The sequence below is a fragment of the Dermacentor albipictus genome, chromosome 4 (genome assembly GCF_038994185.2).
Source record: "Dermacentor albipictus isolate Rhodes 1998 colony chromosome 4, USDA_Dalb.pri_finalv2, whole genome shotgun sequence".
Classification (NCBI taxonomy): Eukaryota; Metazoa; Arthropoda; class Arachnida; order Ixodida; family Ixodidae; genus Dermacentor; species Dermacentor albipictus.
The window spans coordinates 95,902,334-95,929,966 of NC_091824.1; the positions used below are offsets into that span (position 1 = coordinate 95,902,334).

General features: G+C 48.0%; 1 protein-coding gene and 1 long non-coding RNA gene across 3 annotated transcripts in view; one reads left to right on the top strand and one right to left on the bottom strand.

Moving 5' to 3' along the window:
* Nucleotides 1-27,633, bottom strand: part of LOC135911412 (beta-1,3-galactosyltransferase 5-like) — a 302,140-nt gene that overhangs the window by 259,377 nt on the left and 15,130 nt on the right. The gene's annotated exons all lie outside the window — the stretch shown is intronic.
* On the top strand, nucleotides 32-27,320 carry LOC135911415 (uncharacterized). 2 transcript variants are annotated; one of them, XR_011514004.1, is made up of 3 exons: nucleotides 32-343; nucleotides 524-707; nucleotides 27,230-27,320. It is a non-coding gene; the product is annotated as an uncharacterized lncRNA (long non-coding RNA). The 2 variants fall into 2 exon arrangements; XR_010567328.1 differs by lacking the exon at nucleotides 27,230-27,320 and adding an exon at nucleotides 1,310-1,399.

The following is a 27,633-nucleotide window of genomic DNA, read 5'->3' on the forward strand; positions in this document are numbered from 1 at the left end:
GCGAGCATAATTGAATACACGCGTTCGCGGCGGAAGGAACAAATGCGACGTTGCTTGTTTGGATACGCGAGGCGTCGCTCCGAGTGGCCTAGATGTCGAGTGCGCGCGCCGCGCGCGCCATTCGTTATCGTTGTTGCACTTGTTACTCGGGGCGCCAGAAATTGAGGAGGGTTGTCGGCCGAATGGCGTCGGTGACAGAAGGTGAAGAAGAAGAAGACGGCGACGACGACGACGACTGCGGCAACGGTATACTTTAATTTTGTTCCTGAAGATGTTGCAGAAGCGCTATTGGAGTTCCCACATGCGACGGGACTGGACGGAGCGGCTTTCGTGAGACGGTCGTGTAAGGCCACCACGTGTACATTTTCTTCCACCCTTCTCTTCACCGTCATTGATCAGTATAATTTTACTCCCGTCCCGTTTTCCGCTGTGTAGTGTAGCGTTCTAGACTGCAACAACTCAGGCCGACCACTATACCTTCGTTCTGAATAAAATATAAATTTCTTTCTCTCTCCTCTTCTAGGTGTCACTTTCCTGTACAACCTCCATCCTCTCGTGGTGTCATCACTGCGTTTTCACTAAATGATATGCAAATGTGGTTACGTCTTTTTGGTATGGTGGTAATTTACGGCGTGGGACGTGAATATATATGGGATTGCAAGGTTGAAACTTGTTTCGTCTAAATACCGTGCACCGCAACATAACAAGTAAGTTATATTTTCTTCGCAATAGCCTCTTTTTATGTTCCTAAGCATTTGTACAGCGTTTCGTAGACACGAGGTGTGCGTATAGACATATTTTACTATTACTGAAAAGTATCGGATGGTTTACGCCTATTGCCAATCCCCCATCCTCTTCTTGACGGTTGCACATAAAGGCGTCTGCGGCATTAGTTTATCGCCAAAACGACAACTTCGTCGCTATTGATTGCTGGATACCACTAGATTTTAGCATTTACTTCTCTCAGTCATTAATGCAAGCATATCTACGGAAGAAGCGAGGACAAAAGAAAAGACTGAAATAAGGTGCCCGACTTGTTCCTTGATTTTCCACTCCGGCGATGCGTTTACATGTCAAATATGCATGCGATGCGCCTTTTACTTGGCGCGCTGCTTTGCTCTCTGGACGTTCGAGTGCTCACGGCAAACTGCTGCAGCTACTCAATTTACCCTGTTATGCTAGACAACCTACTACGACTCAGTTCTACTCAGCTAGCGTTCCATACTACCAAAATTCGAAACGAAAACAATCTAATAAAAAAGTATTGCCATACCCTCTTCAATCCTATAGTCCTGCTTTTCCTCTTCAGTTACCTCGCTTCATTGTCCGACGTCGATCGAGGGAAGAAAAAAAAATACGAAAGAAGACGAATGAAAACAAGAGAAGAAAGGAGACAAGGAGGAGGAGGGATGCTCGCCGTGGGTAAACATGGCATTTTTGGAGAACAAAGAGCGACCATGGGCGGCGGGCTTCTGCGGGCGGCAGCACACGGCGGCTACAGCATGGCCTCCGAGCAGGTCGTGGTCGACGCTGCGGTGCTCGGCGGAGAAGCCGACTTTCCATGCACGGCCAGAAGCAAGCAATCAAGAAAGACGACAGCTGCAGTAGCAGCAATAGCATCAGCCCTGTTCGCCAGACAATCAAGCCCAACCCGCTGTTCCACCAATCGCGCACGCGGTCGAGCCCGCAGGCAAGGGCTGCTGCGCCAACAAAACCCGCGCCACTAAGGCTTCTCTACCCGGACCTCATCCAGCAGTGCTTCTGCTGCTGGCTGCTGACATTCGGCGGCCGCCTATGGTGAAGGGAGACCGGACGCCCCCATTGTTCGGCCACTCGGGCCCTTCGTGTCATGTCGATCGGTGCCTATACAGGCTTTGCGTGTGGAAGTTGGCTACAGTGTTGTCCGTCGTCTGTGCTTGTTTAAATTACAGGAGAGGATGGTTCAACCCAGGCACAATTTACCGTGGCAAACACCCTCAGTTGCACTTGCCTCTGCTCGAAAGGCGAATTACGGCAAAAGTTAGGTCAGCGCAGGCTAAAATGAATGAATTCCGCTTCACCGATCATTAGTTCTAGGCTCTTATGCGGAAAGTATATGCGGCTGAGAATCGGAAGCACGAGCTGTTGAACTATTCGTCACCGACACCGAACGGAGCCACGGGCGTTGACTAGCGGAAGAAGCACAACTGATGTCAGTATGCCGTTTTTTTTAGACTTAACGTCAGGGACCGGAGAGGCCCTGTGAAGGGTCACGGTGCACTTTCAAGACGAAGCAATGATCATTACGTGAAATGCATGCCTTCACTAACCCTATACTCAACTGCTAATGAAAGAGTGCAACACTTCAACCAGGAAGAGAACGAAAAAAAAACATATACGGCCACACTACAGATTCCAAAATAACAATTTAAGGTCTGGTCAAAAACTGTTGACCAAGCGCTGCAGTTTTCATCGGTGTTGCACCCAACTAAGCAGTTTTACTCGGGGCTGCGGTGCCCAACGAAAGGGCCGCGCGTTCCTGCCTGTGCTGTTCCTGCCGGGCACCCCTTTTGACTCTTTCGCTCCAACGCTCCGCATAGCGTGCGCGTGGCGCCACGTGGACGGCCCGTGAAGCCCTGGCTGTCGGTGGCGTCGTCGCTGACAAGAGCGCCGGGCGACCGTGGCAGCACGCGTCATCGGGCTCCGCCCCACACGGTTTTGGAGCCAGTGGCGCGTCAGTGGATAACAATGGTCTCGTACACGAGCCGGGGGGTTTTCAATTTGGAAGCCCTTGTCTTCGCTCATTTCAGGTGCCGCCCTGTGTTTCCCCGAGGGATCGCCGAAAACGTGTTTCTTTATTTCTGGTCCCGGCAACAATCGCCACATTGGGGCCGGAGAGGGCAGTGCGGGCCTTAAACAAATTGTGTGTCCTTTGCGAATGCTGAACTACTGCTGGCTGCTCCTTTTCATGACACTTTTGGTGCTGGGAAAACATCGCGGTTAAATGGACGGACGCATTGTTTCACAGCAGAACGTCGAAGAGGGTGCGAGCGGCGAACGACTCATTGGCCGAAGTATAGGAAAAGTACGCACACATGTAGATCCACATTTGAACTACCGCGCTATATTGTCCAAGCGATGCAAACAATTCTTCTCGAAACAGGCATAAACAAACTTGACGACAAAGTGGTCCAGCAGAAAAGAGACTGAACTGCGTGCTCGCCAGTCCCGTACAACTGATACTGACAGCTGCGTCGAAAGTTCACAGCCCCACCTTCCGTGCATTTTCCTGTCAAGCAGTAGCGACAAAAGTGTATTATACTAAAGCAAATTCCTTTCTTTGGCTCTTTCGGCCGTTTTCGAGGTTGGTCGAAGGTAGGACTCGGCAAGGATAACATTCGTTTGCTCGCTCTTTCTTTTGTTTGATCGTTCGTTGGCTCGTCCATTTATTCGTTCGGGCTATTTGCTTACATTCAAAATCATCGTCGATAATTCCTGCACTCTTTTTATTTCATACAGCATTGGTGCTGAGGTCCTCACTCAAAACTTGCTTTCTCTCTCCGCTTCCCCTCCCCCAAAAAGTCATTCTACATAACACATAAAACCAATCCAAATAAACCTCGGGATCTTCGTCTTTCGTTATTGTAGTAAAGAACAGTTAATACAGCAAATATTGTTATGCCAGGGTGTTTCCTGTGTTCGTTAGAAAAGGTACACGACTGAAAAGACGCATATTTAAAAGAGAGCTTTAGGTTAGGGGGCGTAAGCGGCTTGCGTATGCAAGAACTAGGGGTGGCGGTACTGCGCATGCGCACACATAGAGGTAGCGGTATGCGCGTATGCAGTACCATGGCCCCTAAATTTTGCATACGCAAGCCGTTTGCATCCCCTAATCTAAAACTCCCTAATAACGACTTGTCCTTGGTGAGCCCGCGAAGTTCTCAAGACGCTGTTGTTGGGTCGATAAACCACGGTACGAACTTTTGCTCGAATATTTTAAGATAGCGTGCAGCTCTATCTCTATAGAGCAAGGAACCACACCGACGAGTGAGATACGCACTTTCCTAGGCGCCTGCGTGTGTTTGTGTAGTCGAGCCAAACAAGTGGATATCGTGGTATTGCATATCGCGCTACTAAAAAAACCTCTGGTGCGGAGCATGGATCATTGCGAAAGTGCATGTTCACTCCAGTGTAGTTTCACCCTGCTTGTACTGCTATGCTTACCCCGTGTCTTCACTATCTAGACTATTTCACCTTCTTCCACACCTCCCCCCCCCCCCCTCCCGCCTTCTTTTTTCCTTTTCTCGCAATGCTACATTTCTTGCATCTACTTTTCTGCAATAATGCGGCACGGAAATACAAGATTCGAATCGGGCTCAGGCGATCATGACTGTATGCGCTTGCACATAGCACTAGAGATTGAGCGGATAAAGCTCTGACTTGGTGGTCACGTGGCGCGGTGACACGTGGACTTGCATCGTCACAGATTCGCATCACTCTCCCTACCTACTGGTGCAGTCTCTAGCTTCCACACTAGTACAGCAGTATTGTGAAAAAAATGGCTGTGGCTTAGGTAAGGTTAAGCCCAGGATGCGAAGCATACTAGCCTTTATTTTAGTTGTTGAACCACTGTTTAGCCTGGTGAACTGCTGTTGCTTGGCTATATTTGGTTCGGCTAGACGAAGAAACAACTCATGCATTACTTCTTCGCCTTCAAGAGTGGAACGCGACAGCGTTCCCGTCGACCCGCCAAGGGGTGTAAGACAATGGGCTACAGGGCAGCGACTACGCGCCCCGCATTGGACGCGGTGAGCGTCGAGCAAAGCAGCGTTCGGCGCGGCAACGAAATGTGCGCCTGAGCAAGAGACGCACGCCTTAGAAACAGCGCGTTTCTAAGGCAACACCGCATTCACTAGAGGCGCTTTTGTACCGCTTTGAAGCGTTGTACTCGTGGCTCAGTGGTAGCGTCTCCGTCCCACACTCCGGAGACCCTGGTTCGATTCCCACCCAGCCCGTCTTGCAAGAGTTGAGCCAAAGCCACTTCTCCTCTGTCGTGACGTCACGGTGTCACGTGATTTCATGGTCACCGCCGCGCCTGAGGAGCTGGGTTGAGCCCTCGTAATATGCTTCGCATAAAAGAGTACGCATACCCTTTCTCGGAGAAACCGTACCGCATCTACGTTCCTCACACACCTGCTATACATGTTGCCAAGCAGGCTGCCATGCTCATTCGCAAGCGATCACTCTTGCGACCGCCGCGTCTCCACAGGGGGAAGCCGGGGTTATATAGGGTTTGTCCACGAATGCGGCAGTTCGAGACAAAGACCGTTGCTTGGGCGGATTCTTCTGCGCTTTGTACAAGGAGCGCGTGAGAAACGTTCGGGCAGCCTGTGAACGTGGCTTGGTGCGGCGCCGTCATTAAAATTGTTCCCAGGGGGAGAATCCATGGCAGTGAGCTCGGCAGTGGGGTTCGCGCCAATGGATTTGGCCACGGGTGGTAGCACTTGTAATCCGACTAATGGGGCGGCGGCTCGGGCTCCACCAGCGATAATCGCTACAGCCGTAACAAACACGCCGGGGCGAGGGGAAACGGGGGTGAGAGAAGGGGAGACGCGTGGCCACCGAGGCTGCCAAGACCACTCCAAGGAACGCAGTGCGCTGAACGGTCGGCGCGCCCGTTTTGCAGCCGCGGCTGCACCGAGGACTTCAGCCGCGGCGCACTTCCTTTTCCGCTCAGCTGGCTGTAGCCATTAACGCCTTTGTGGCTATGGACAATGGCAAGAAAAGCTCACGACTCGTACACAGCCTGCTTTCCCTCCTGCATGCCCGAGGCAGTGCTCGATAAAGTTATAGCTCCGACTTTGCCAAGCGCAGTAAGGAAAAGTTGAGGATCGTAAATCTCGGGCCAGAGCCCTTGCTTGTGGCAGATACGGCTGCAGTTAGGTGTGCACGACGTGGTGGAAACAGGAGAAAGTCGAGAAACGAGTTTAACGGGTTGGGCGTCTAGTGCCGCAAAGGGGCGCGAAACAGGATAAATGAAATTATCTGCAATTGCTGATGAAGTATGAAGTATAATGAAAGTGCATAACTTGTAGTAGTTACTGCCTTGTGCAAAAGTAGGAAATTGAGTGAAGACAGAAGAGCCAATTAGACGTAAGTGGAATTGCCAAAATGTTTAGAGAAAAAAGAAAGGTGAGAACAATGATACACTGGAGTTGTGGATTTCATGTACTTCTGGTGCCGACAGAGCTCCTTGTGGAATTGTGTAGAAGCTAATCTGTTGCCCACCGCGGTTGCTTAGTAGCTGTGGTTTTGGGCTGCTAAGCAAGAGGTCGCGGGATCGAATGCCGGCCACGGCGGCCGCAGTTCGATGGGAGCGAAATGCGAAAACACCCGTGTACTTAGATTTAGGTGCACGTTGAAGAAACCCGGGTGGTCCAAATTTCCGGAGTCCTCCACTACGGCGTGCCTTATAATCAGATCGTGGTTTTGACATGCAAAACCCCGTAATTAAAAGCTACTCAGCAAAGCAGAGCACTGCTTGCGTGTAAGGCGTATCATACGTGTGCGGGTGGAGTCACTGTGTAAAAGCCTTCAAATAATGCGCGCTACGCGCATGTTGCCAAGTTTTAGTGAATGTTATTGCACTAGTGCGAAAAGACGGCGTCTATAGAGTGTAGAGCGTGTAGCTATTACCAAACAGTCTCAAATGGTGTCAAGTTACCAAATGATAATCTGGTAAGCTCATTATGTTTATACAGACACGGAAGCCTTTGCGATATCTGCCTACGTTCTCTGCCTCAGTCATGTGTGCTGTCTTCATGTCATAAAAGAGAAGTAGCTTGTGCTTCCTCACTTCACAAATGACAAAGATTCCTCATGTGATAACTGAACGCACTTGCGAAAGCTCAGGTTAGAAGCTGCTCGAAAACAAACTAGCAAGCCACTGCTATACTTCCATATTATCAGTTTTTTTTTTCTGCCGATGTTCACAAGCAAACGTGTTTGAAATTCTTAGAGCTTGTCTTTTTCTGTGGCGACTAACTTATGCCGTCGAGTATGTAACTAGGAAAAATTGCGTGGAAGCACTTAATGCTAACCAAGAGATCCGTAGTATGTGAGAGTTCTAAACTTCCACTTTTGTAAGAGATTCAGTTGTACGGCCGTAACAAATGCCCAACGCCTCTCTCTGCGGGCAACCTTACGCAGACTGGACTCGAGACCTTTCACCGAGTCAAAGATACTCGAACCGTGGCCACACCCGTCACTGGCTCGAAAAGCGATTCGTGCACTAGTGCGGTACTTGAAGTGCACGGGCTTAACAGACCGTTTATAGTGTCCCACCCACACGTACTCACTGCTTACTCTCTCCCTTTCTTCCGCTTTCTATTCCCCTTTCGCCCACCCCCAGTGTAGGGTAGCAAACCGGATGCTGTTCTGGTTGACCTCCGTGCTTTTCCTACCCTTGTTTTCTCTCTCTCTCTCGCATCATCCCTTCATCTTGTCGTAGTCGCCAAATACTTCATTACAGGCCGGACAATGTTACTGTATGCGTATCGTGGAAGACCTGCGCACACACAAACAGGGACCAAGAAGTTTTTATAGAGTTGCTTGGAAAGATTCCGAAGGCTCTACATTGGCATCCCATTATGCAGTTAGAAACTTTTGCAAACACTCGCCATAAGTCTCTATCTTCCCTAAATTTAAGCCCGCTAGAAGACGAGCAACTTCCTTAGCGCCACACGCTATTTGCTAAGCTCCTCCTTTATAAGCACGGAACTTTTTAAAACGCACGGTGTTGAACTCGTCGTCAAGGAACACTTTCGCAAGATACTAAATATTCAAACGAAATCGTTGGTGAACTATGCTGCACTGTCTTCTGTCATGATCTCTCGTCCTTGTCAGATTATTTTGCGATCACCACGCATGCTCCTGACGTCCTAAGTGTTGCAGTATTTAATATATGCCGTACTCACTCCCATAACTTCCGTGTTCCATGTGGACAAATGCTAGTCCCTTAAGAACTGTTTCTCTTCAAAGCAACTTCTCCGCCATGTTCCGACCATAGCTTCTGCATAAGAATGCTGAGCAAGGCTTTATACGGCACACAAGACACCTAATCTTAAAGAAGTAGTATGCAACACTTATTGCTCCCCCGTCTTTTGTTATGCAAAAGGCCACAGTTAAAAATATATCGATATTACAATGGATACATATTGAGCGTCGTAATACTCGTGCGCTATTTATATAGGCTGAGAAAATCCTTTAGTGATTGATAAGAAACGAGGTCTGAACCTTGGAGGTATTTGTTCGGAGCAGCGAATTCATTCCGTACAGCACACTTTTTTTCCCACGCAAACAACTGCGTGTTGTGTCTGCTAAAAATAAAGTCTCACGTGGAAACACGAATTCAATGAAAGACCGGAGAAGGAGCTGACATGAAAAAGGGTCAGGATTTAAGCAGGAACACAATCGGAAAGCTTCACACGCAGACAGTTGGTATTGACAAGAAAGGAAGTTGCGCGACAACAAAAAGAAAGTCGGCACAGGATTGCGAAGTTTGTGAAGAAATGAAATGGGGATGGAAACGATACACCGCGGGGCTGTATTTGCATGCTTCTCCTGTCACCCTGTTTCTTGTCACGCATGTAGAAAGGCCTCCGTTGGCTTCAACCATTCGGATACATCCCAGGCGCAGCGCAGTGAACCCGCAAATGGAGTTGAGCTAGCGTTGTGCATTTATCAAAGCGCGCTCGCCATTCTATGAAAAGCGCGCGCGCACACGCACACGCACACGCACACGCACACGCACACACACACACACACACACACGCACACGCACACGCACACGCACACGCACACACACACACGCACGCACGCACACACACACACACACACACACACACATTATACATATCTATATATTTGCTAACAGTCCGAAGTAATAGCTTTCTTATAGCGACTTTGTCCAAGTATTACCGAGACTACAAATTGAGAGGGAGATGCGAAGTAGCGCCGTTTCTGAAATCTAGTGGCCGCCACGGTGTCTGTCACCGACATTAATTATTCGAGAGCTTTCTTTCTTTTTAAGCTTTTGGATGAATCTCTGTGACTTTCATATAACAGCTCCAAGCAGTTTGTGCGCATCGCTTGCAGCGAGCATAGACGCAAGCTCGATATGCTTTAGAGAAAGGAGATCAAATGGACATGAGATTTAGCTATCGCCGAAAGCACACCATTGCACATTTATCTCTTTCTTTAATCTCTACTTTCTCTGTAACACTGTCAGAGTTTGCCAAGTTCACGGAAATTGGCTAAACCTATTTATGTTATACATAGCCGCCGGCAATTTCCTAGGGCGAAGAGCGCGAAAACACGAACCTCCTCTAAGTCAGGTTGGCCACCAGCATTTTTTTTTGAGCCTGAAATCATCGTCGTTCTCTGTGTTATTGCTGTGTCTATTGTTCCCTTGTGTACTGTAAGCTTAACTATTTCCTGAGTAGGCTGACGGCTGCAAAAATTATCTCGCACTACGCTGGTTTAAACCCAGTCTCTAACATATCGTATTCGACCGACTCAGGACATTAGGGCTGGTGCCAATCTACAGCCAGCAGGTCTGAAGACTGGCTAATCGCTGCCTTTTCGTCTACTTTTCCTCCTCCTTCTCCTCCTCCTCCTTTTACAATTTCGAGGTCTAGCTGTGCGATGGTTTCAATTAAGCCCGTTATAAGTATATCAATTTTCGAGAGACTCACATGCAACTTAAACATTACTGCAACAATGCACTTGACATTTAGTTCATGGAAATGGTTGCCAGCATTAAGATTCGCCTGCTTAGGAGTGTCCATGAATGTTACGCGCAGCGAAAGGCATAGATACAAATTTTTTAATATGCTATATGTATGCGCTGGGAACGCCAAACATGAGGATACAAGATATAGGCAGCTCATTTTGAACTCAAAATAATAATATTATTTGGGCGAGATATCAATACACTACCACTGTCCACACTTCTACTAACTTGTCGAAATAATGACATGCAGTGAAAGGAAACTGGTTACAGAGCACAGAAGCTCCTTCTAAGCATGCATGTTTTTTAGTTAAAGAAAGGTGACTGAACAGTTGCAGCCACAAGCAATTATCTAAGTCAAAATGTCATGCTAGTTGCGTTTCACACTATCTTGATTAACCGATGTGCCAGTAAGCAACTATATTCTAAGCTTCCCGCGAATAATGTTATGCATAAACCTAAGTCTATCGCACTCAATTCCTCTTGCGCCTTACATATTGTTCACATAAGCGTGATTTTCTATATAATTCAAACACATGACTTAAGAAGAATATTGGTAATGCAGGAAATGTCAGCATTTAAAGTGCTTAACGATCCGCGCTTGATACCCAAACTACAACTAGAAATAGCTTCGGAAGATACAGCTAAGGCAATGAACGAATAACAATTAATCGTGTGGCCGTAGCATTAAGAAAATCGTAGATGAAATTTGCAATATACGCAGGCAGCTGCATGCTGCGTTAACCCACGCGTTTCGACAGTCGTTGCTCCAACACAAGATTCATTGGTCAACTCTCACGTTGTCAATCCCCACTTTTTGAAAACTTGTTTCATTATTCAGCTCAAGATTACGTCTTAAAACAATAATACGGTCAAGAAATATACGCCTCGAGAAAGTTAAAACCAAGCATCCATTGACTCGTTATTGCTGGTGTTCGACTTCGTTCGCAGCTGTTAGCACTCTAGCATCGTTATCAAGCTGGAAGCTCAAACTCCTAACAAATGAGCGAGTCAATTCGTAAAAAAATAAACAGCTAAAAGGGCGTTATAAAGGAATAAAAAAAGTATCGACACACACTAAATAAACTAAAGCAACTTCGAAAGCTCCTGAAGCTGCTGCTTCATTAGAAAATTCAGCAACTCCACTCCAGAAGCGCACCCGGGCTTTGCTCCTCTCGTCATAGGTGCGAGCTGTCTTTAAAATGCTCACGCCCTCTGCCTGCTTCGCGGCTGTTCTTAACGCGCTAGGCCTAGAGTACGGGCGCTGCCTGCAGGCTAAGACTGCACCCTTCCTGTACCCTCGCCTGCTCACCTATGGAAATCGTGAGACCCGAGCGCGCACCGCACAATAGGCGCGCAACAGCTGCCGGAGACGTGCGCGCTCGTTTTCTTCGTAGCGGCGCGAACTGCTTTTCGCACCGAGGTTCGGAGCTCGAGCCTGAGACCGTATACTTTAAAACACACACACAGATGTAAGGACGGCGGGGAGCTGATCGCGACAAGTGCAGGAAGTAACTTCGCCCCGAAACTCGGCGGGCCGGAATTTGGCGGCGGAACCGATGCGGTAGAACCCCACACGTCTGTAGCAGAGCGTTACCGGCGTCTAGCGATTGTGTAGGTACCCGACACACGCCCGAACGATGTCGCTTCTCGCCAATGCTCGCCGCGCTCGTGTGTGAGCAGAACGCAGAGAACGAAGAGATACGCGCCTCCAACACTGCACGTCTCGTTCCCCGTTCATTCGTTCTTTTTTTCTTATCATATATTCTGATATCGTCCGTTACACGTTACTCTATCTAAATGGAGCCGTCCCAATTCTCTAACCTCTCCGACCCGGCACGCGCCGCTGTTCCTAAAGATTGACAGCCGAATCCACTCCTCGGTAACTCTCTACTTTTTTTTGTTCATTTGCTTATTTTGTTACGCACTTTTCCCATTTGTATTGCTAGGAAATCTTTCTCGTCACTGAGTGAATTATACATGTTTTTCAAGCACGAAGCGTATGCAGGAACCACTACAGCGCGCTCAAGTACAGAGCTTAACAAACTAAATGTTATTTGCCCTGTATAGCTTGCAATCGGCAACCGGTTTCGATCCTTTGACGTAGCCAGTCAGTAGACATGCAAATGCTCGAGGGCGTATCGATTGGAGAAATATACATACGGCGGCGAGAATCAGCAGGCTTGGCTTGGTACAATGCGTCGTGAAAGGTGCGCAATAACACTGATACTCGGCGCGATTAGTGCTCGGTTATCACGTAATCGGAGCATTGCCGCAATTATATTGTTTCGGCATGCAAAAATGATGTTTTCGGCATCAGCCAGGCTCAAGATCTGCTAGAACGATTTCATTTGATAATTCCGTGCCGCACGTCAACTATCGGCAGTGCCGAGCGACTGCAGCGAACTGGGCGACGCGCTCCTTGTTTCTGTATAGTAGATGAAATATCTTTACGTATTGACTGACACTCATAAGCTGTTTCTGCCCAATTCAGTAATGTTTCACGAATCGTGTGCATAAGCAGCTGAGCTATGCATTCAATGCTATATCCTGCTTGCGCCGATATAGACCTTAGTTCGAACTACGCTTGATTGCATTTACTGCGGACGATACTGTTAATGCATTCCAACGACCTTTTCTGCTCGATTGCCAATCTTCACGAGTAATCTTACGCTGAAGGCTCTTTAAGTGGCACTTTCGTCAATTCTAGTTAGTCCTCTCGCGCACGAAACACAACGGAAATTCACCACTGATGGTTCAGATTCCTGCAATTTATTCGTTGTCCTAGAAGTGGCTTTTGGAATGGTGCTGAATAGATAAAAGATAACGCATGTGAACTTAAACCGAAGAGAGAGAAAAAGCTTTCGCTTAACAACAATGGTTAGCCAAAGGGTAAAACACTACGGCTCACATTAGCTTACTTTGCTGCATTCTATCCGTACGCTGCACGCAGGGCTGCATGAATGCATAAATCAGAAAACACGACAGAAGAATATCCACCTACTGTAATTCTAAGGCACTCCCCCAGAGTTTACCCTATCCATCACGCCGTGCATTCTACGAACAATTTGTCTCAGACATAACAGAAATTTATAATCGAGCATTTGAAAAAAAAATGGCATCAACTTTAAATAGCTGCCAAGTTATTACAGTCTGGATTGTAAATGACGAAGCAGAAGTAGCCGTTCAATCATCCCACGACAGTGCCGCTTGCGTTGCTATCTCGACGTCAAAAGCAGTTACAGTGGGAATGGTCTGCGCGCTTCCACGCTTGCACGCCAGAGTTCGTTGGCCCAGCGGAGTTTAGTTACTTTTACAAGTCAACACTTTTTGTTTCCCATATCCCCATCTGCTTATCACGACGGGACGTAACTCTTATTTGTCGTCTGCGGCTTGGTATAGGTTTCACCACTGACCACTCCATCCTCACTGGAATGCCAGAAGTTCCAAATGGGAAGCTTTTGGGTGCAGAGAGACAATTACACACATTGTGTGATTGCCCTCGTTTCAATGTGCAGAGGTAAGCGCTCTGCGACATGCCAGATAGGCTTGACAACTGTCTCCTTACGATCAACAATTCTTAGACACTGGTAGCACTGGAGGTTACTCCCAGTTGCAGTAAAAGCACTAGTGTGCTTGTTCAAAGCATTGAGATTGCATGATTATCGCTACAGACGTCATCAGCTGCCTTCCCCCTGTTCATGCGGAGAAATCCTCTTTATATCTGTTCTGATACTTTATAACCTTACATCAACCCCCTGTTCAGTGTAACCAACCGGAGTGGTAATAAAGCCTTCTATGTGTTATTTTCTTTCTATTTCTGCAACAGTAGGAAGGAAGGAAAAAGTGGAGAAGGAAAGGTAGGGAGGTTAACCAGTATGGCTTAACCGGTTTGCTACCCTACACATGGGAGAGGGATGGGGAGATTAAAGATGGGGAAGGGGGAGAGGGAGAGAGAGCACATATCACAGCACAGTAGGTACCCTTGCTGAAAGCTTTGGCCTGAAAATATGACCAGTCGAAAAGAGTTCAGGACAGTCACTCTAAATAATGCATGTCTGCATGAAGCACTTCATGCAGTACACTTAGAGAGCTTCTAATTAAAACTCTGAAATCGCGAAACTGAAGGTGCCTGGAATAATAGTCCATATAGTTATTTAGCTGCTGCCGTTGTTGTCTCGGTAATAACTTCAATGTGTTTATTATTGTGATAGCAATTGTATGGACACTCCAGGCAGATTGCTGCCGTCGCCGTCGGTGTGAGGTTCCGTATGAGTAAAAGCTTGTGAGGGTAAGCCGGCGAACGTGGTTCAATCTCGCCTGCGCGAGCGAGGAACACGGTCGGGATGCGTGCCCTCCGTTGCGGCGCGCGAGGCAGGGCTGTAAGGCGAGGGAAGAGGGGCGTTCTTCTCCAGTGGCTGCTACTATGCCTCGATGCCCTTCTCGCCTGCCGCTCCGTTCAGAGTTGAGACAACCGCGGCGTCTACCTCGGCGTTGGCCACGCGTATCGCGAATGCCATAATAGACGCCTTTGGCCTTAGGAACGCGTTGCCGGCACTCGTGTGTTTTGAAAGCGGTCTGCGACGTGGCTAACGTGCGTGCCCGCGCGGGCCCCATCTTCAAAGTGATCTGCGATGTTTGCATTGTGCCCGTAGTGCCGGTAACTTCGTATGCTCTGTGCTTTCGACGTTTCGTACGCGTTGAAGCGACAGATGCACGGAGGTCAATTGGTTCGCGGCTGCTGCCGCGATTCTAACTCCAGCGTTTTCACAGACAGTTTCCGCTGTTATCGAGTGATGTGTGTACCTGTGCACGCGTGACACCCTGCTGGTTAATTTAGTTAGAACACGTTGACGGACTAGTTGATTTGAATCCATGATAGAATGTGTAAGCGCGACTGAACAAGGACGTAGAAAAAAGCAGACACACAAGGACAGCGCTGTCTCCATGTGTCTGTTTCTTTCTACGTCCTCGTTGAGTCACGCCTACGCATTCTATCATTGTTAATTCAGTTAGTAAGCGAATGTTTACAAGTTTATACGGCCGATATAGCTACTCTGCTTACTTTGTAACGCTATCTACTAATTTGCTATCGCAAACGGTGCTTCGCATTCGGGAGGAACTGCAAATGTTTTTATTGACCGCCTCCAAACTTCCATCATACCTCCCCCTTATCCCAACGCAGTGACAACTCGAATCAAGTCCTTTGCCTACACCCATGGCCTACTTCCTACATTTGCAAGCAACATATTCCATCCGTAGAGGCGGACAGAATGACACGGGCTGCAGGCTTAATTAGCTGTTGTGGAAAAGGAAACAAACGCTGTCACAATTTACGACATCGTTGCGCCTCATTGAATATTTATTATTTGTGCTCTGCTGGAGGGTGGGGGTGGGCGAGGGCCTTGCGTGGGCGTGCACTATTTGTTTTCGCTCGCATGCTTATCTCGGCCTCTACAATCCCTTACCCTATTTTCTTTCTGTGTGAGATGGTAATAATCCGGATGTGCGAATATATATATTATTTCTCGCAGATTCATAACAAGCGAAACAGACAACAATCATACCTTGCGCGTCTCCATGCGACGTATTGAACTAACCATGCAACAAATAAAACCAGTAATATTTCTGTATCAATGTGGACAACTTGCTGACTATTAAGAACGGCTTTTACAATGCTCAACGAATGCCAAAGTGACCGTTGTGCGTGGTGAAAAAGGCTTACATGCTTGGACACTAAAAAATGGTACATTTTTATGGCATTTGTAACGCATTCGACAAGGTACCACAAATTAAGCCTGCGTGATTGTGACTTTAAAGGACCACGTTAAATCTTGGTAACTAGATAGACACTACTTTACAGAGGACAGTATGTCAGAATAATAAGCTAAAAATGTGAAATATAATTTCAGTGTAGAAGTGAACACACAGTTTCATTCATTCATTCATTCATTCATTCATTCATTCATTCATTCATTCATTCATTCATTCATTCATTCATTCATTCATTCATTCATTCATTCATTCAAATGTTCTCCGAGTAAGGCCACCGCAGCAGCTTTTTCTTTTCTTTCTCTTTCTTTACGTTATTATGTACAATCATCACGAAAACTACCTGCCATCGTTTAGTTGCTTCAACTTTCAGAAGATAAAATAATGTTAAATTTAGTGTTTTTCTAAACGTAACTGAGGATTGTAATACTCCCTCTGGCTATTTAGCTACGATGAATCAAATTATTAGAGAAATTCGTTGACACTTTTTCCCGTTTATCACTCCAGTGTTATCGCCACTGTCTGTCAAAATTCTTCTTTCTCCCCACTTGTGTTTGTCTGAGGTGGTATTCTACAAGTTTGTTTTGCAGCCGCTGTAACTGCACTCATCATGACATCAGTAACACCTAGGTCATCACCGAGGAACACACCACCGTTAGACGGACTCATGCGAAAGTCACCGAGATATTCCGGAGACGGCGACAGCTACCCATTGCTTTGTTGCAGGGCTAACACGGCCGACATGCCGAGGTGGCCACAAAAGTTGGGCGGTTCGTCTGCACCGCCGCACAGCGATCCATACCGGCGGCCCAAAATATCGCCAAAGCAAACAGAGGGCGCACTTATTAGTCGCCGTCGCCGCTTCGACCGCGAACAAAGGACTCGAGTCGGCAAGGGGGACCCTGCGAACTCCGCTACAACTCTATCGGAGCGTGTCGACAGCCACCAAACAAACCACGGCTGATTTACCCCACGACACTGCGCGACGCACTCGAAGGGTGGAGGCGGCAAAGCTGAGGCACACCGGGAGCGCGGGCGCGCTTCTGGGCTTACCCCTAATTGCCATTAAACTCAACAACAGCGCTGGGGGACGCGGCCCTTGTTTGCGGTAGTCTGATAACGGGAACTCGATTTGGAGCGTAGTAGGCGAGCGTGGAGGAAGCGAAGCGTGCTTGCACGACATTCACGGCGTTTCTTAAATGGGACCGCCACTGCGAGCGCACTGTGCCAGTGAAGTTTGTTCCGCGCTTCTGATTGGGCTAGGTCAAAAAGTAGACGAAAAACAACATCGTGCAACGACACGATATTGCAGTGCAAAACACACGCGCGAGCACACACACACACACACACACACACACACACACACACACACACACACACACACACACACACACACACACACACACACACACACACACACACACACACACACACACACACGCACACACGCACACACGCACGCACGCGCACACACACACACACACACACACACACACACACACACACACACACACACACACACACACACACACACACACACGCGCACACGCGCACACGCGCACACGCGCGCACACGCGCGCACACGCGCGCACACGCGCGCACACGCGCACACACGCACACACACACACACACACACACACACACACACACACACACACACACACACACGCACACGCACACGCACGCACGCGCACACACACAAATCATGAGCAATTCTAAGGGACAGACAGAAGAGCAAGAAAGACGACGCTACCCTCAATAGTTTATTAGGCACAAAGCATGCCACATATATACCGCGCGCACTCTCGACACCAGGGGCGGCAAAGAGCAAGCAACAAGTTATCTTGTTTGCGACAAACCTATAGCAATTTCATTTCTGCGCAATATAACAAAACAGATGTTTGACTAACGCATGCTTGACTACTGACATTGATGTGACATGCTTCTAGAAGTTATCTCGGATCCTGCCTGGGATTCTTACCTCAGAAAACCATGGTTTACTGCGGCATGATCTGCAATGCGCAGAGAGATGGGTACTCATATACTTTTTTAAATTGTTTGCGTCTTCTCTCATTCGATCATTCAGCAAACAAGTTTTCTGGGTTTATTGTGCTACGATATCATGTTGTTCAGCTAACACCAACTCGCGCAGGAAAATGTTATTGAACATCATGGAAGCATCTAAAGTTCACACGGTGCACCTTTTGTATGTATTCACAAAATTAGGGCTAAAATTGTAAGAAGGTAAATAATACAATTGTACCGACAGCGAAGGACTGGAAAACTTACCTCTCCAAGTCATACTGCACTGCCAGTCGGCCAATTTCAAGAATAGTAGCGACTGCATTTATTTGTGAATGTATGTATTAGTTTTCAATGTTTGTATGCATTAGTTGTCAAATGTGTGCATTAGATGTAATGTACGCACCTCATATAATACCCCTTTGCTAGGGGCCTTCGAACTAATCAAATAAATGAATAACTAAATAAGCCTGCTTGCTGTAGGATGTTGCAGGTAGCCACAGCGCCACTGACGACATCATGTGAAGCAAATTTCTCATGTAGGGTGATATTGTGTTAAATTTACACACAATTTCTAAACATCACCTGTGGCAGATAGCATAATTTTAGTCCTCGAGCTCGATTATACAGAGAAGCGGACATGACTTGCTCGAAAAATCGAAACACATTCAACTAATTAACAAAAAAAACATGCATTAACTTCCTAATTAAATACTTCACGGTACATATTGCAATTAGTGAATTGTAGCCGGTGAGTTAATATTATCAGTAATATTACCTACAGTATTATTATCGAATATCCTAATCCCGTGCATTAAATTTACGTGATCGTTTGACACTAAATACACTTCTTAACATTAATTTAACTTTCATTACTTAGCATGTGCCAATGTTGAATATTTCTTTGGTGGGTGCCACAGGTCGTGGCGCCCACCGATAATATAGTACAGTACTAGTGGGTAACTCTTCATAGGCAAGTTGAATGAAATATCCCTGATTGGTTTATTGATTAAATGAGTGCATCGGTCTTTCAATCAGCATCGAGGAAGGTTGGGCATCTAGGCTGCCATATTCGCATGCATTTATAGACTCGCACATTGGAAAAAAAATAATTATCCGCATCCCACATACCGTGTGAATCGATGTTACGCGAATCATTGTGCAGTTAGCTGGCTATTCAGCCTCGATCGGGGTTCTGCAAAGCGGTGTTTGATGGACCAGCGTGTCAGTGTAAGGCGAACAATCGGATGTTTGACGTGACCATGAGTGCGATGACAGCAATAAGGCGACGACGACGGCGGCGACAGCGTGCGATGGGGAGGGTAGTGGCACGATGACTGGCCTAGTCTGCACCGGATAAGCAATGTTGCATGCTTTCTTTCGTTAAGCCCTGCGTCAATCCCGATGGTGGTACAAGGTCACATAGCTTTTACAAAGTGCTAGCTGCCATGAGGATAGGTATGGAAAAAGTTGGCCGATACCGAAAGCGGTGCAACATGTTACTTAGCGTCACAAAGTACTGCATGTACTTAGGGAATGCTGGGGAACACCTGGTGCTACATCGCTTTTATAGGCCACTTGTCGCAACGAGAGGTGGCGTACGGGAGGGAAATGGGTAACGAGTACATGTATTTATGAGTTATATTCCTCCGCCGGTGGCCTTATGGGAACAGGAGTCCGCGCACATCTTCCCGCATTTTATAAAGCGCATTGTTCCTGTGCAACGTGGCGCATGTGCCAATCGTCTCAAAGCGCTGTAGTGGACGTTGGCAAGAGGTAATTACACATCACGTGTGTGGCCTTATAAAGATACAGAAAAAAAAAGCGTCTGCGGTTTAATGGACAGAGCATTGACTTCTTGCGGTAGAGCACTCTTGTTCCATTCTACCATCGAACAAGCATATTTTTTGTCTATTGAAGATGCCTTAAGCGATGCATCTCGGAAGCCTACCGAAAGTGGTGCTATAGGGCAAAGAATACTCCGCATTGAAGCTTGCCGGCGTATCCACAGGAAGAGTGATGACGCGCCTACAGGAGGTAGCTGCAAGTACACAATGACAGGAGTGACACTGTGCAGAAGTACAAATTTACAGTTTAGTCCTTTATTTCTCTGAAGGTCTTGGAAGAGCCCTTTCAGTGACGCCGTTTAGAATGGTTTGTCAGTTGTTCCCAACTGAAGTAACACAATCCCCTACGAGGGGTAAAAAGTTAATCAGGTCACCGTGATAACCTTCTATTTATAGCTGGTACGACAAGGAGGAAGACGAAGTGATTCTCGTAGGGACCACTGTTCCTTCGCGCTGCAGTATTTTCGGCTTTTTCCCGTGTTTTACTGGGTGACGCCGTTCCCATTGCCACGGCAATGGAAGTGGAGTCGGCAGAATGCCGCCGCGACGTGACTGCATCGGCAGGTACCGGCCCGAGGAAGAGAAATTGCCCACCGAGTCAAGCTGACAGCGAGGACACTGCGCTGTACTCCTGCTCAAGTGATGACGCCTCAGATGACGAAGGCTTCGAAAGAGTGGTACATCGCAAGGCCAAGAGAAGAAACATCAGCGGACCATCTTCGTCAAGTAAGTCTACCGTCATGCCGCAGCGAAGGCCATCTGCGCACACTATTCTTTTTGTGCCGGACACACCCGCCGACAACCTCAACCGCCTTAATAGACAAGCGATTTCCGTTTCTCTGGAGGCTCTTGTCCCAGGAGAAATCAAGGATATCAGAATTAACACTCGAAAGAACGTCCTGGCTATTGATGTCCATAACCAAAGCGCAATCAATGCTTTGATGGCAGTAAAGCTCCTGGGCAACATCAACGTCCAATACCTCATTCCACAGGACAACGAAACCACGGCTGGTGTCGTTTATGATATTGACACATCGATTAGCGACAGCGACCTGCCAATTTTAATCAAACCTGCCACTGATGGTGTTGCCTTACTACAAGCTCGGCGCCTCGGCAAGTCGACCTGTGTAAGGCTCGTGTTTAAAGGTGACTGTCTACCGTCACATGTAAAGGTCGGACACTTTCTGCATGTGATACGACCTTTCGTACCCAAACCACTTATGTGCAGAAGGTGTCAAAGAATTGGACATGTGAGCGCTGTCTGCCGAAATACAGCGACATGCCCACGATGTTCCAAACAACACGACACGGACACCTGCCGTGCAACAGAGCTCAAGTAGCCTAATTGTGAAGGCCCACACGTCGCATCCTCAAAAGACTGTTCACGCCTAAAGAAAGAGCAGAAAATCTTGCGGAAAATGGCCAGAGACGGATCATCACACAGAGATGCTTCTGCAGCGATAAGGCGACACCACTCTCGGAAACGAAAGTCTACGCCATCCTCTTTCGGTTCAAGGGAAAAGTCTCGTCCGGCAACGCCACCTCCTGTTCCATCTGTCTCCAGTAACAGCACGAATGTCAACGATAAAAGCGGCCCTGCTATTCCTGCTTCAGCAAGTGAGGTGTGGCCAGCACTGCCGAAGACATGCCACGCGCCAGAGCCACAGCACATGACTCGCCACTTAACGTCAAATCTCACTTCAGTTGACCAAGTGCGAGACAAGGATTCACAAGTGATTGCTATGCTCAAATCCCTCACGAATGTCATGCGTCTACTACTGACAAACATGGACACTCCGGCTGCTCGTAGCGCACTACAAGTGCTCGACGCGCTGACTCCAGTACTTGAAAGCATCGCATAGCACCATGGCCCGCCCCTCGCTGCCCTTCCACAAGGAAGTCAAGAAAGCATCTTTACTGCAGTGGAATGCCCGTGGTCTCAAATCGAGAATTTCAGATTTCAGACACTACGTTTTCGAAAACCGATTTCCCATACTTGTGATTTGCGAACCGAACGTGCAGAATGTTATACGCATTTCTGGCTATGAGGCATTCATCTCCTCTACCTGTGGTGATGTAAGCAAGGTAATTGAATATATTAGATGTGATCTGACATACGTGTTGCACCCAGTCCCGCCGCACGACGACAACCAGTACGTTTGTTTAATTGTGAAAACGAACAAGTTTACGTTCACACTCGTTGCTGTTTACCTTGCTCCTTCACGCGGATTCGACTCTAAACGACTGCACGACGTGCTATCAGCGACACCCCACCCTACGTTTCTCACCGCAGATTTTAATGCTCACCATCCGCTTTGGGGGAGCTTGAAGATGGACCCCAGGGGAAGGAGACTAGCATCCTTTGCCACACAGCACGACCTTCACTGCCTCAATGATGGTAGCCCAACATATTTACGCGGGCTTACATACAGCAGCTGCCTAGACTTGACCCTGGTTTCGCGGCGTCTTGAAAGAAACGTGCAATGGTTTCCAGACATCGAATCCCGTGGAAGCGACCACATTCCGACGTACCTGAAGATCAAGGGACTATTTAAATGCCCCTCCACGACACTCGGGAGAATTGACTGGTCGGCGTTTCGGTCGCACATGGAGGAAGTATGTCAGCAAGGGAACCATTCAAGTCTGGGAAACGAAATTCAAAAAGCCATGCAAGATACTACGCGTGCTTTTCAGCCTTTCCCGAAATACGAAGAATTTGAAGCCGAACTGCAGCGACTACGAGCAGTTCGCCGGCGGGCTGAGAGAAGATACAGGAGAACCAAATCCATCCATGATCTCAGAGAGGCAAGGCGGATGCAAAAGAAGATTCAACGCCGCATTGATGCACTTCAATCTCAAAGATGGAAACGTTTCTGCGAGTCGTTGGATCCACGTCAGCGACTATCTCAGATATGGAGAACTGTGCGTGGACTTCGTGTATCACCACAACAGCGTGTTCCTTTTAAGTCCCTCGCTTTGCAACAAGGTCGCAGCGAAATAGAAGTTGCCGAAGAATTTTGCTCAAGACTTGCCAGCTCGCAGCCTCAACGCGCCCTTACACCATGTGCCACTCCTGCGCCACGGGACTCCCGCATGGATGTAATGTTTTCGGTGGAGGAGCTTGAAGCGGCACTAGCGACTTGCAGGCGCTCTTCTTCACCTGGGCCGGACGTCGTTACCTATGCGGCGCTCGCCAATCTTGGGCAGAAAGCACGACTCATGCTGCTAAACCTTTACAACGAGTCTTGGCGCAACGGTTTGGTTCCACGTGAATGGAAATGCAGCCGCTTGGTTCCACTTCTCAAACCTGGTAAATCACCGTTAAACTTGTCATCGTACCGCCCCATCGCTCTGGCGAGCTGCATAGGGAAAATAATGGAACGATGATTTTGACGCGCCTGGAATGGTACCTGGAAAGTTACAACGTGTACCCAGATGCTATGGCTGGCTTCCGGCGTGGGCGCTCATCCATAGATAATGTCATCGATTTGGTCGCGTATGTTCAACATCAAAAACGGATGAAACGACTCACTGCGGCATTATTCCTTGACATAAAAGGCGCCTATGACAATGTAGCGCGTTATGCCGTTATAGAGGCTCTGATTAAAGCAGGAATCGGTGGCCTGCACAGCCACTTTTCAGTGGCTGTGCAGTTATCCGGCTGACAGGCATTTCTTCGTGATGACCGAGGAAGGCGCCACGACTCAACACCAAACGTTCTGTGGAGTACCGCAAGGCGGAGTGTTGAGCCCGACGTTTTTCAACCTAGTGCTCGTTGGCCTAGTCAGATGCTTGCCCAACACAGATCAAGTATCAATCTATGCCGACGACATCTGCATTTGGGCGTCTGCTGTAACACGACTGCAGGTACGAGCACGGCTACAAAAGGCAGCTACCTTAACATCACTGTACTTGCGAAAACAAAACTTAGAGCTGTCTTCAGAGAAATGCTGCCTTGTTACTTTCACTCGGAAGGCAATGAAGCGTTATTCTGTAAGTGTCAACGGACAAGCAGTTGCAAATGCACGTAAACACCGCTTTTTAGGGGTAATTATCGACCGCGACCTATCATGGAGCCCGCACGTTTCGTACCTAAAGAAGAGGTTGCTGACAATAATACATCTCCTCAAGTTTCTCGGCGGAAAGTCATGGGGCACATCGGTGCGATCAATGCTGCAGCTTTATAACGCCTTGTTCCTCGGCTTCGCAAGATACAGCCTCCCTGTGCTTGGTAACAGCTGCAAAACAAACCTGCGTGTACTCCAGGGACTACAAGCTCAAGCCCTAAGGACGTGTCTCGGTCTTCCGAGGTGTGCGTCTACAGCGGCAACGATTGTCATAGCTCGAGACCACCCAATAACAACGTACTTGGTAACCGACGTTCCCAGAGCGCATATTCGCCACGTTGCCCGAGTACCTTCTCATCACCTTGCCGCTCTACCCGCAGAAAGGCCACACGCAGCTATCAGTCGTATGATTGTTGCCAATCGCACCTCATTGCCAATGAACTACATGCCTGCAGCAAGACCATCCACACCTTTATGGTGCCTGCACAGACCTGAAGTACGCCTCACCATCCCAGGAATCACTAAAAAGGCTAACATGCCGTCGTTTGCCCTGAAGCAGGCCACATTACAACTTATACATGAGGTGCACAGCGGCCGCGTACACGTTTACATCGATGGCTCAGTCACATCTGCAAGTTCAGCTGCTGCTGTGGTGATACCAACAAGATCCATCGAAATACAACTAAAAACGTCGCATGTATCATCAACGACAGCTGCTGAACTGGTAGCCTTGCGTGCGGCTCTCCATTTCATTCAGGAGGAACCACCGCATGCATGGTCAGTCTTCTGTGATTCCAAGGCAGCCCTACAGAGTGTACTCTCAGCACTGCGCCATGGATCACATGAACAGCTCGTCGCAGAGATCAGAGAAGTACACCATCGCATAGTTGACGAAGGACACGATATCATATATCAGTGGTTGCCTAGTCACTGTGGCATACACGGCAATGATCGAGCAGACGCAGCTGCCCGATCTGCCCATGACGGCGTCAGGTGCGTTGCCATTCCTCTTTCGAGAGCCGACGCAGCGAAAAAACTTGCCGTACTGGCAAACGACCTGACATTAGCTCAGTGGAATTCATCCGATTTCACAAGTGCACGACTTCATGCCCTGGACCCTACTTTACAACTCCGTATTCCGCCCGAGCTTCCACGACGCGACTGTACCCTTCTAGTTCGTCTATGGCTTGGAGTAGCCTTTTCAAATGCGTACTCCTTTCTTATCGGAATGTCCAACAACCCACTTTGTGACTTCTGCGGGTGCAATGAAACAATCGCGCACCTTCTTTGTGAGTGCTCTCGTTTCAACCCGCAAAGAGCAGTCTTCTCAGCCACCCTAGACAAACTGGACAAGCGCCCACTGTCAGAAAACAAGATCTTTGGACACTGGCCTACGCGAACATCAGCGCGATCGGCTATGAAGGCGCTGCTGCGGTATTTAAAAGACACTGGACTTACTGACAGATTGTGACTTCACTGTGTGACTCAGGATTGTACGGTGCACAGCATCACAGTAGGAACGCCTTTGAGGGCTGCGTGACAGTGCCCACAGAAACAGTTTGTGTGTGCGTGCGTATGTGTGTAGTTTCTTTTTTTTTTAATCCTTCTCCCTCTCACCTATCGCATCCCCTTTCCCCTCCCCCAGTACAGGGTAGCCAACCGGAGATAATCTCTGGTTAACCTCCCTGTCTTTCCTTTGCCTTTCTCTCTCTCTCTCTCTCTCTCTCTCTCTCTCTCTCTATAGCTGGTACATACCATTCGCATGTTTCATTCAGAATTTAAGCAACATTGTTGATGTGAGTGTGGCACACATAAAAAAAAAAACATTGTATCACGCACGTTGACGCGAGTCTCGAAGAGATAAACCGTTACTTTCTCAATCGATTCAATTCAGTGACGCAGTGCAAAACAAGAATGCAAACATATTTAGAATAACAATCAAATCGACACACAAGACGAAATATTCCGTGCGAAAGAATATGGACACGCTTTTTGATTACAGAACAGTGTTCTAGTCAATTTACAATCACGGCGGTCTTTTGTTTACTACATCATTGTGGGCTTTTACAACTAATATTTACATATAACATCAATGAAAATGTATTCAGATGTTTCTTTTCAGATTATTTATTCATTGGTACGAGCTACCGAAGTGACAAGCGGCTTCCTTCGGTACCATAATGCTTCGCTTAGCCCTGGGATTGGTTTAGGTATATATGAAATGGCATATTCGGCTGGTCGCTCGAGTACTCTACTTCCGAGCAGCCAGATCATGAGCCGGAGCGAGCTGGAGGCACAGCTCTCAGCCTAGCACGCTTCAGCATTTGTGGCTATAGTGTGATTCTTCCCGTTTGTAGCGGGAAGCCGGAGAGATTAAACACACCATTGAGGTAACACGCTTTACTCACACGCTCAGCGCGGCACAGCTCAACACTTGTCTTGTTTGACCACAAGTCACCACGCGTAAACGAATATAACTCTCAGGTGAGAGTATAATACTTGTCCTCTAGCGACCCCCCGGTTGGGAGTTTGTTATACACCATATGATCGGAGTATAATTTTTACTCTGTGCGGGCAGAATATTCGCATGTAGTCTTGGGAGTAGAGTCTAGAGAGAGTCCGGAGAGAGTCCCATAAAATATTGCTCCTAGATCACTGTCTTTTATACATCATAACGTTGTTGTAATATCCGAAGCAACGACATGATCAAAACAGAACTGCGCGCTAACAATACGATTCACATCGCTTAAAAAGAAGCTTTATATACAGTACGGGCTTACGGCCTACCGTTTTTCTCGGCGAGGATAAAGTTGTCGCCGCTAACGTACATGAAGCTGAGATACCGTGGGCTTCAGGCACGCCTATAACACTTTATGGAAGCAAGTATAGCGAAAAAATCGTCTATACGCTGACATCGCAACGCCACTTCACAGATGCAAGCAAGCCGTCAGCCACGAGTAAAGCCGACTCTGCCGAACGCGGCCGGTCGCTGGCGCGGCGCACAGCCTCATGGGAGGCGCCATGTGACCAACCTGTATCGGCGGGGGGAGTGTTTAAAACTCTCCGTGCGGAGTTACCACAAGATAAGATTTTGAAGGCGGAGTAAAATCACGTCATGTCGCCTTTATCCTCGCGCAGGTTGCATGCGGAGAAAACGAGGAAATGCCACTGTATTTCTCCCATGTATCGGAGTAAATATTTAAGGATGGGGAGTTTTTAGCGCACATGACCTGGTACAACTCCCGTGTGGGTTTATTTTCGCTTACAGTGCGCGCGCACAACCACCAGATGGGCGTGCAGGTCTGGTCCTTATATAATCGCACGCCAACGGTGCGAGTGTGCCAGCTAGGACACCAATGGCGAGCCGAGTTCGCGATGAATCCACGAGGCTGCGCCCTATGAACTTCCAGAGCTCTATAGTGCTAGATAGTATGCTGTAACTCTATCGAGAGCGACGCCACAACGCGAAAGCGCTGCGAACGCAGACATGAGCAGCGTCTTCAATTAGCGTTGCCAGCGCTGTGGCTTGTACATTTCGACATTTGAGAAAAAAGCGGTACATTAGCGCTGAAGGAATTATTCGCGTTACTAAGATTTCTGCTTTCTACGGGCCCTCACGATAGATTTCAAGAAAGTCGCCCCCTACCGCTCTGTAGTGTACGCGGTTTGTTTGTGCTCGTCTCTCTTTCTCTCTATCTCCCCCTTTCGGTCTCTTCTTCTTTTTATCTCCCTACTCCTGCCCCCCGTGCAAGGTAGCCAACCGGAACTTCCTCTGGTTAACCTCGTTGCCTATCAATGCATTCTAGCTCTCTGAGAAAGTTTGACGCTCAAGGGACTGAGAAGTGCGACAACAATATGTCAACAAAAGTAAGTCATGTCACAATGTTCTAGTACTGTAACTCCGTCTAAGAACAGGAATCACATACTAAACGCGGCAGTATGTCGCCTGACGCGGTCATATCGCACCAAAAGACGACCGGTTGGTTACATTTTTCCATGGTGTAATTCAAGGTTTCAACATTCTAAAATAACGCTCATCGACGACCACGCAAGACTCTGTAGCATATATAGTAGAGGAAAGTCGTCAGAAAGCTCTCCACTCTGCATACGCGCGCACCGTACAGGTCGAAATGGGGGGCGGCGGTAGGTGGACAAG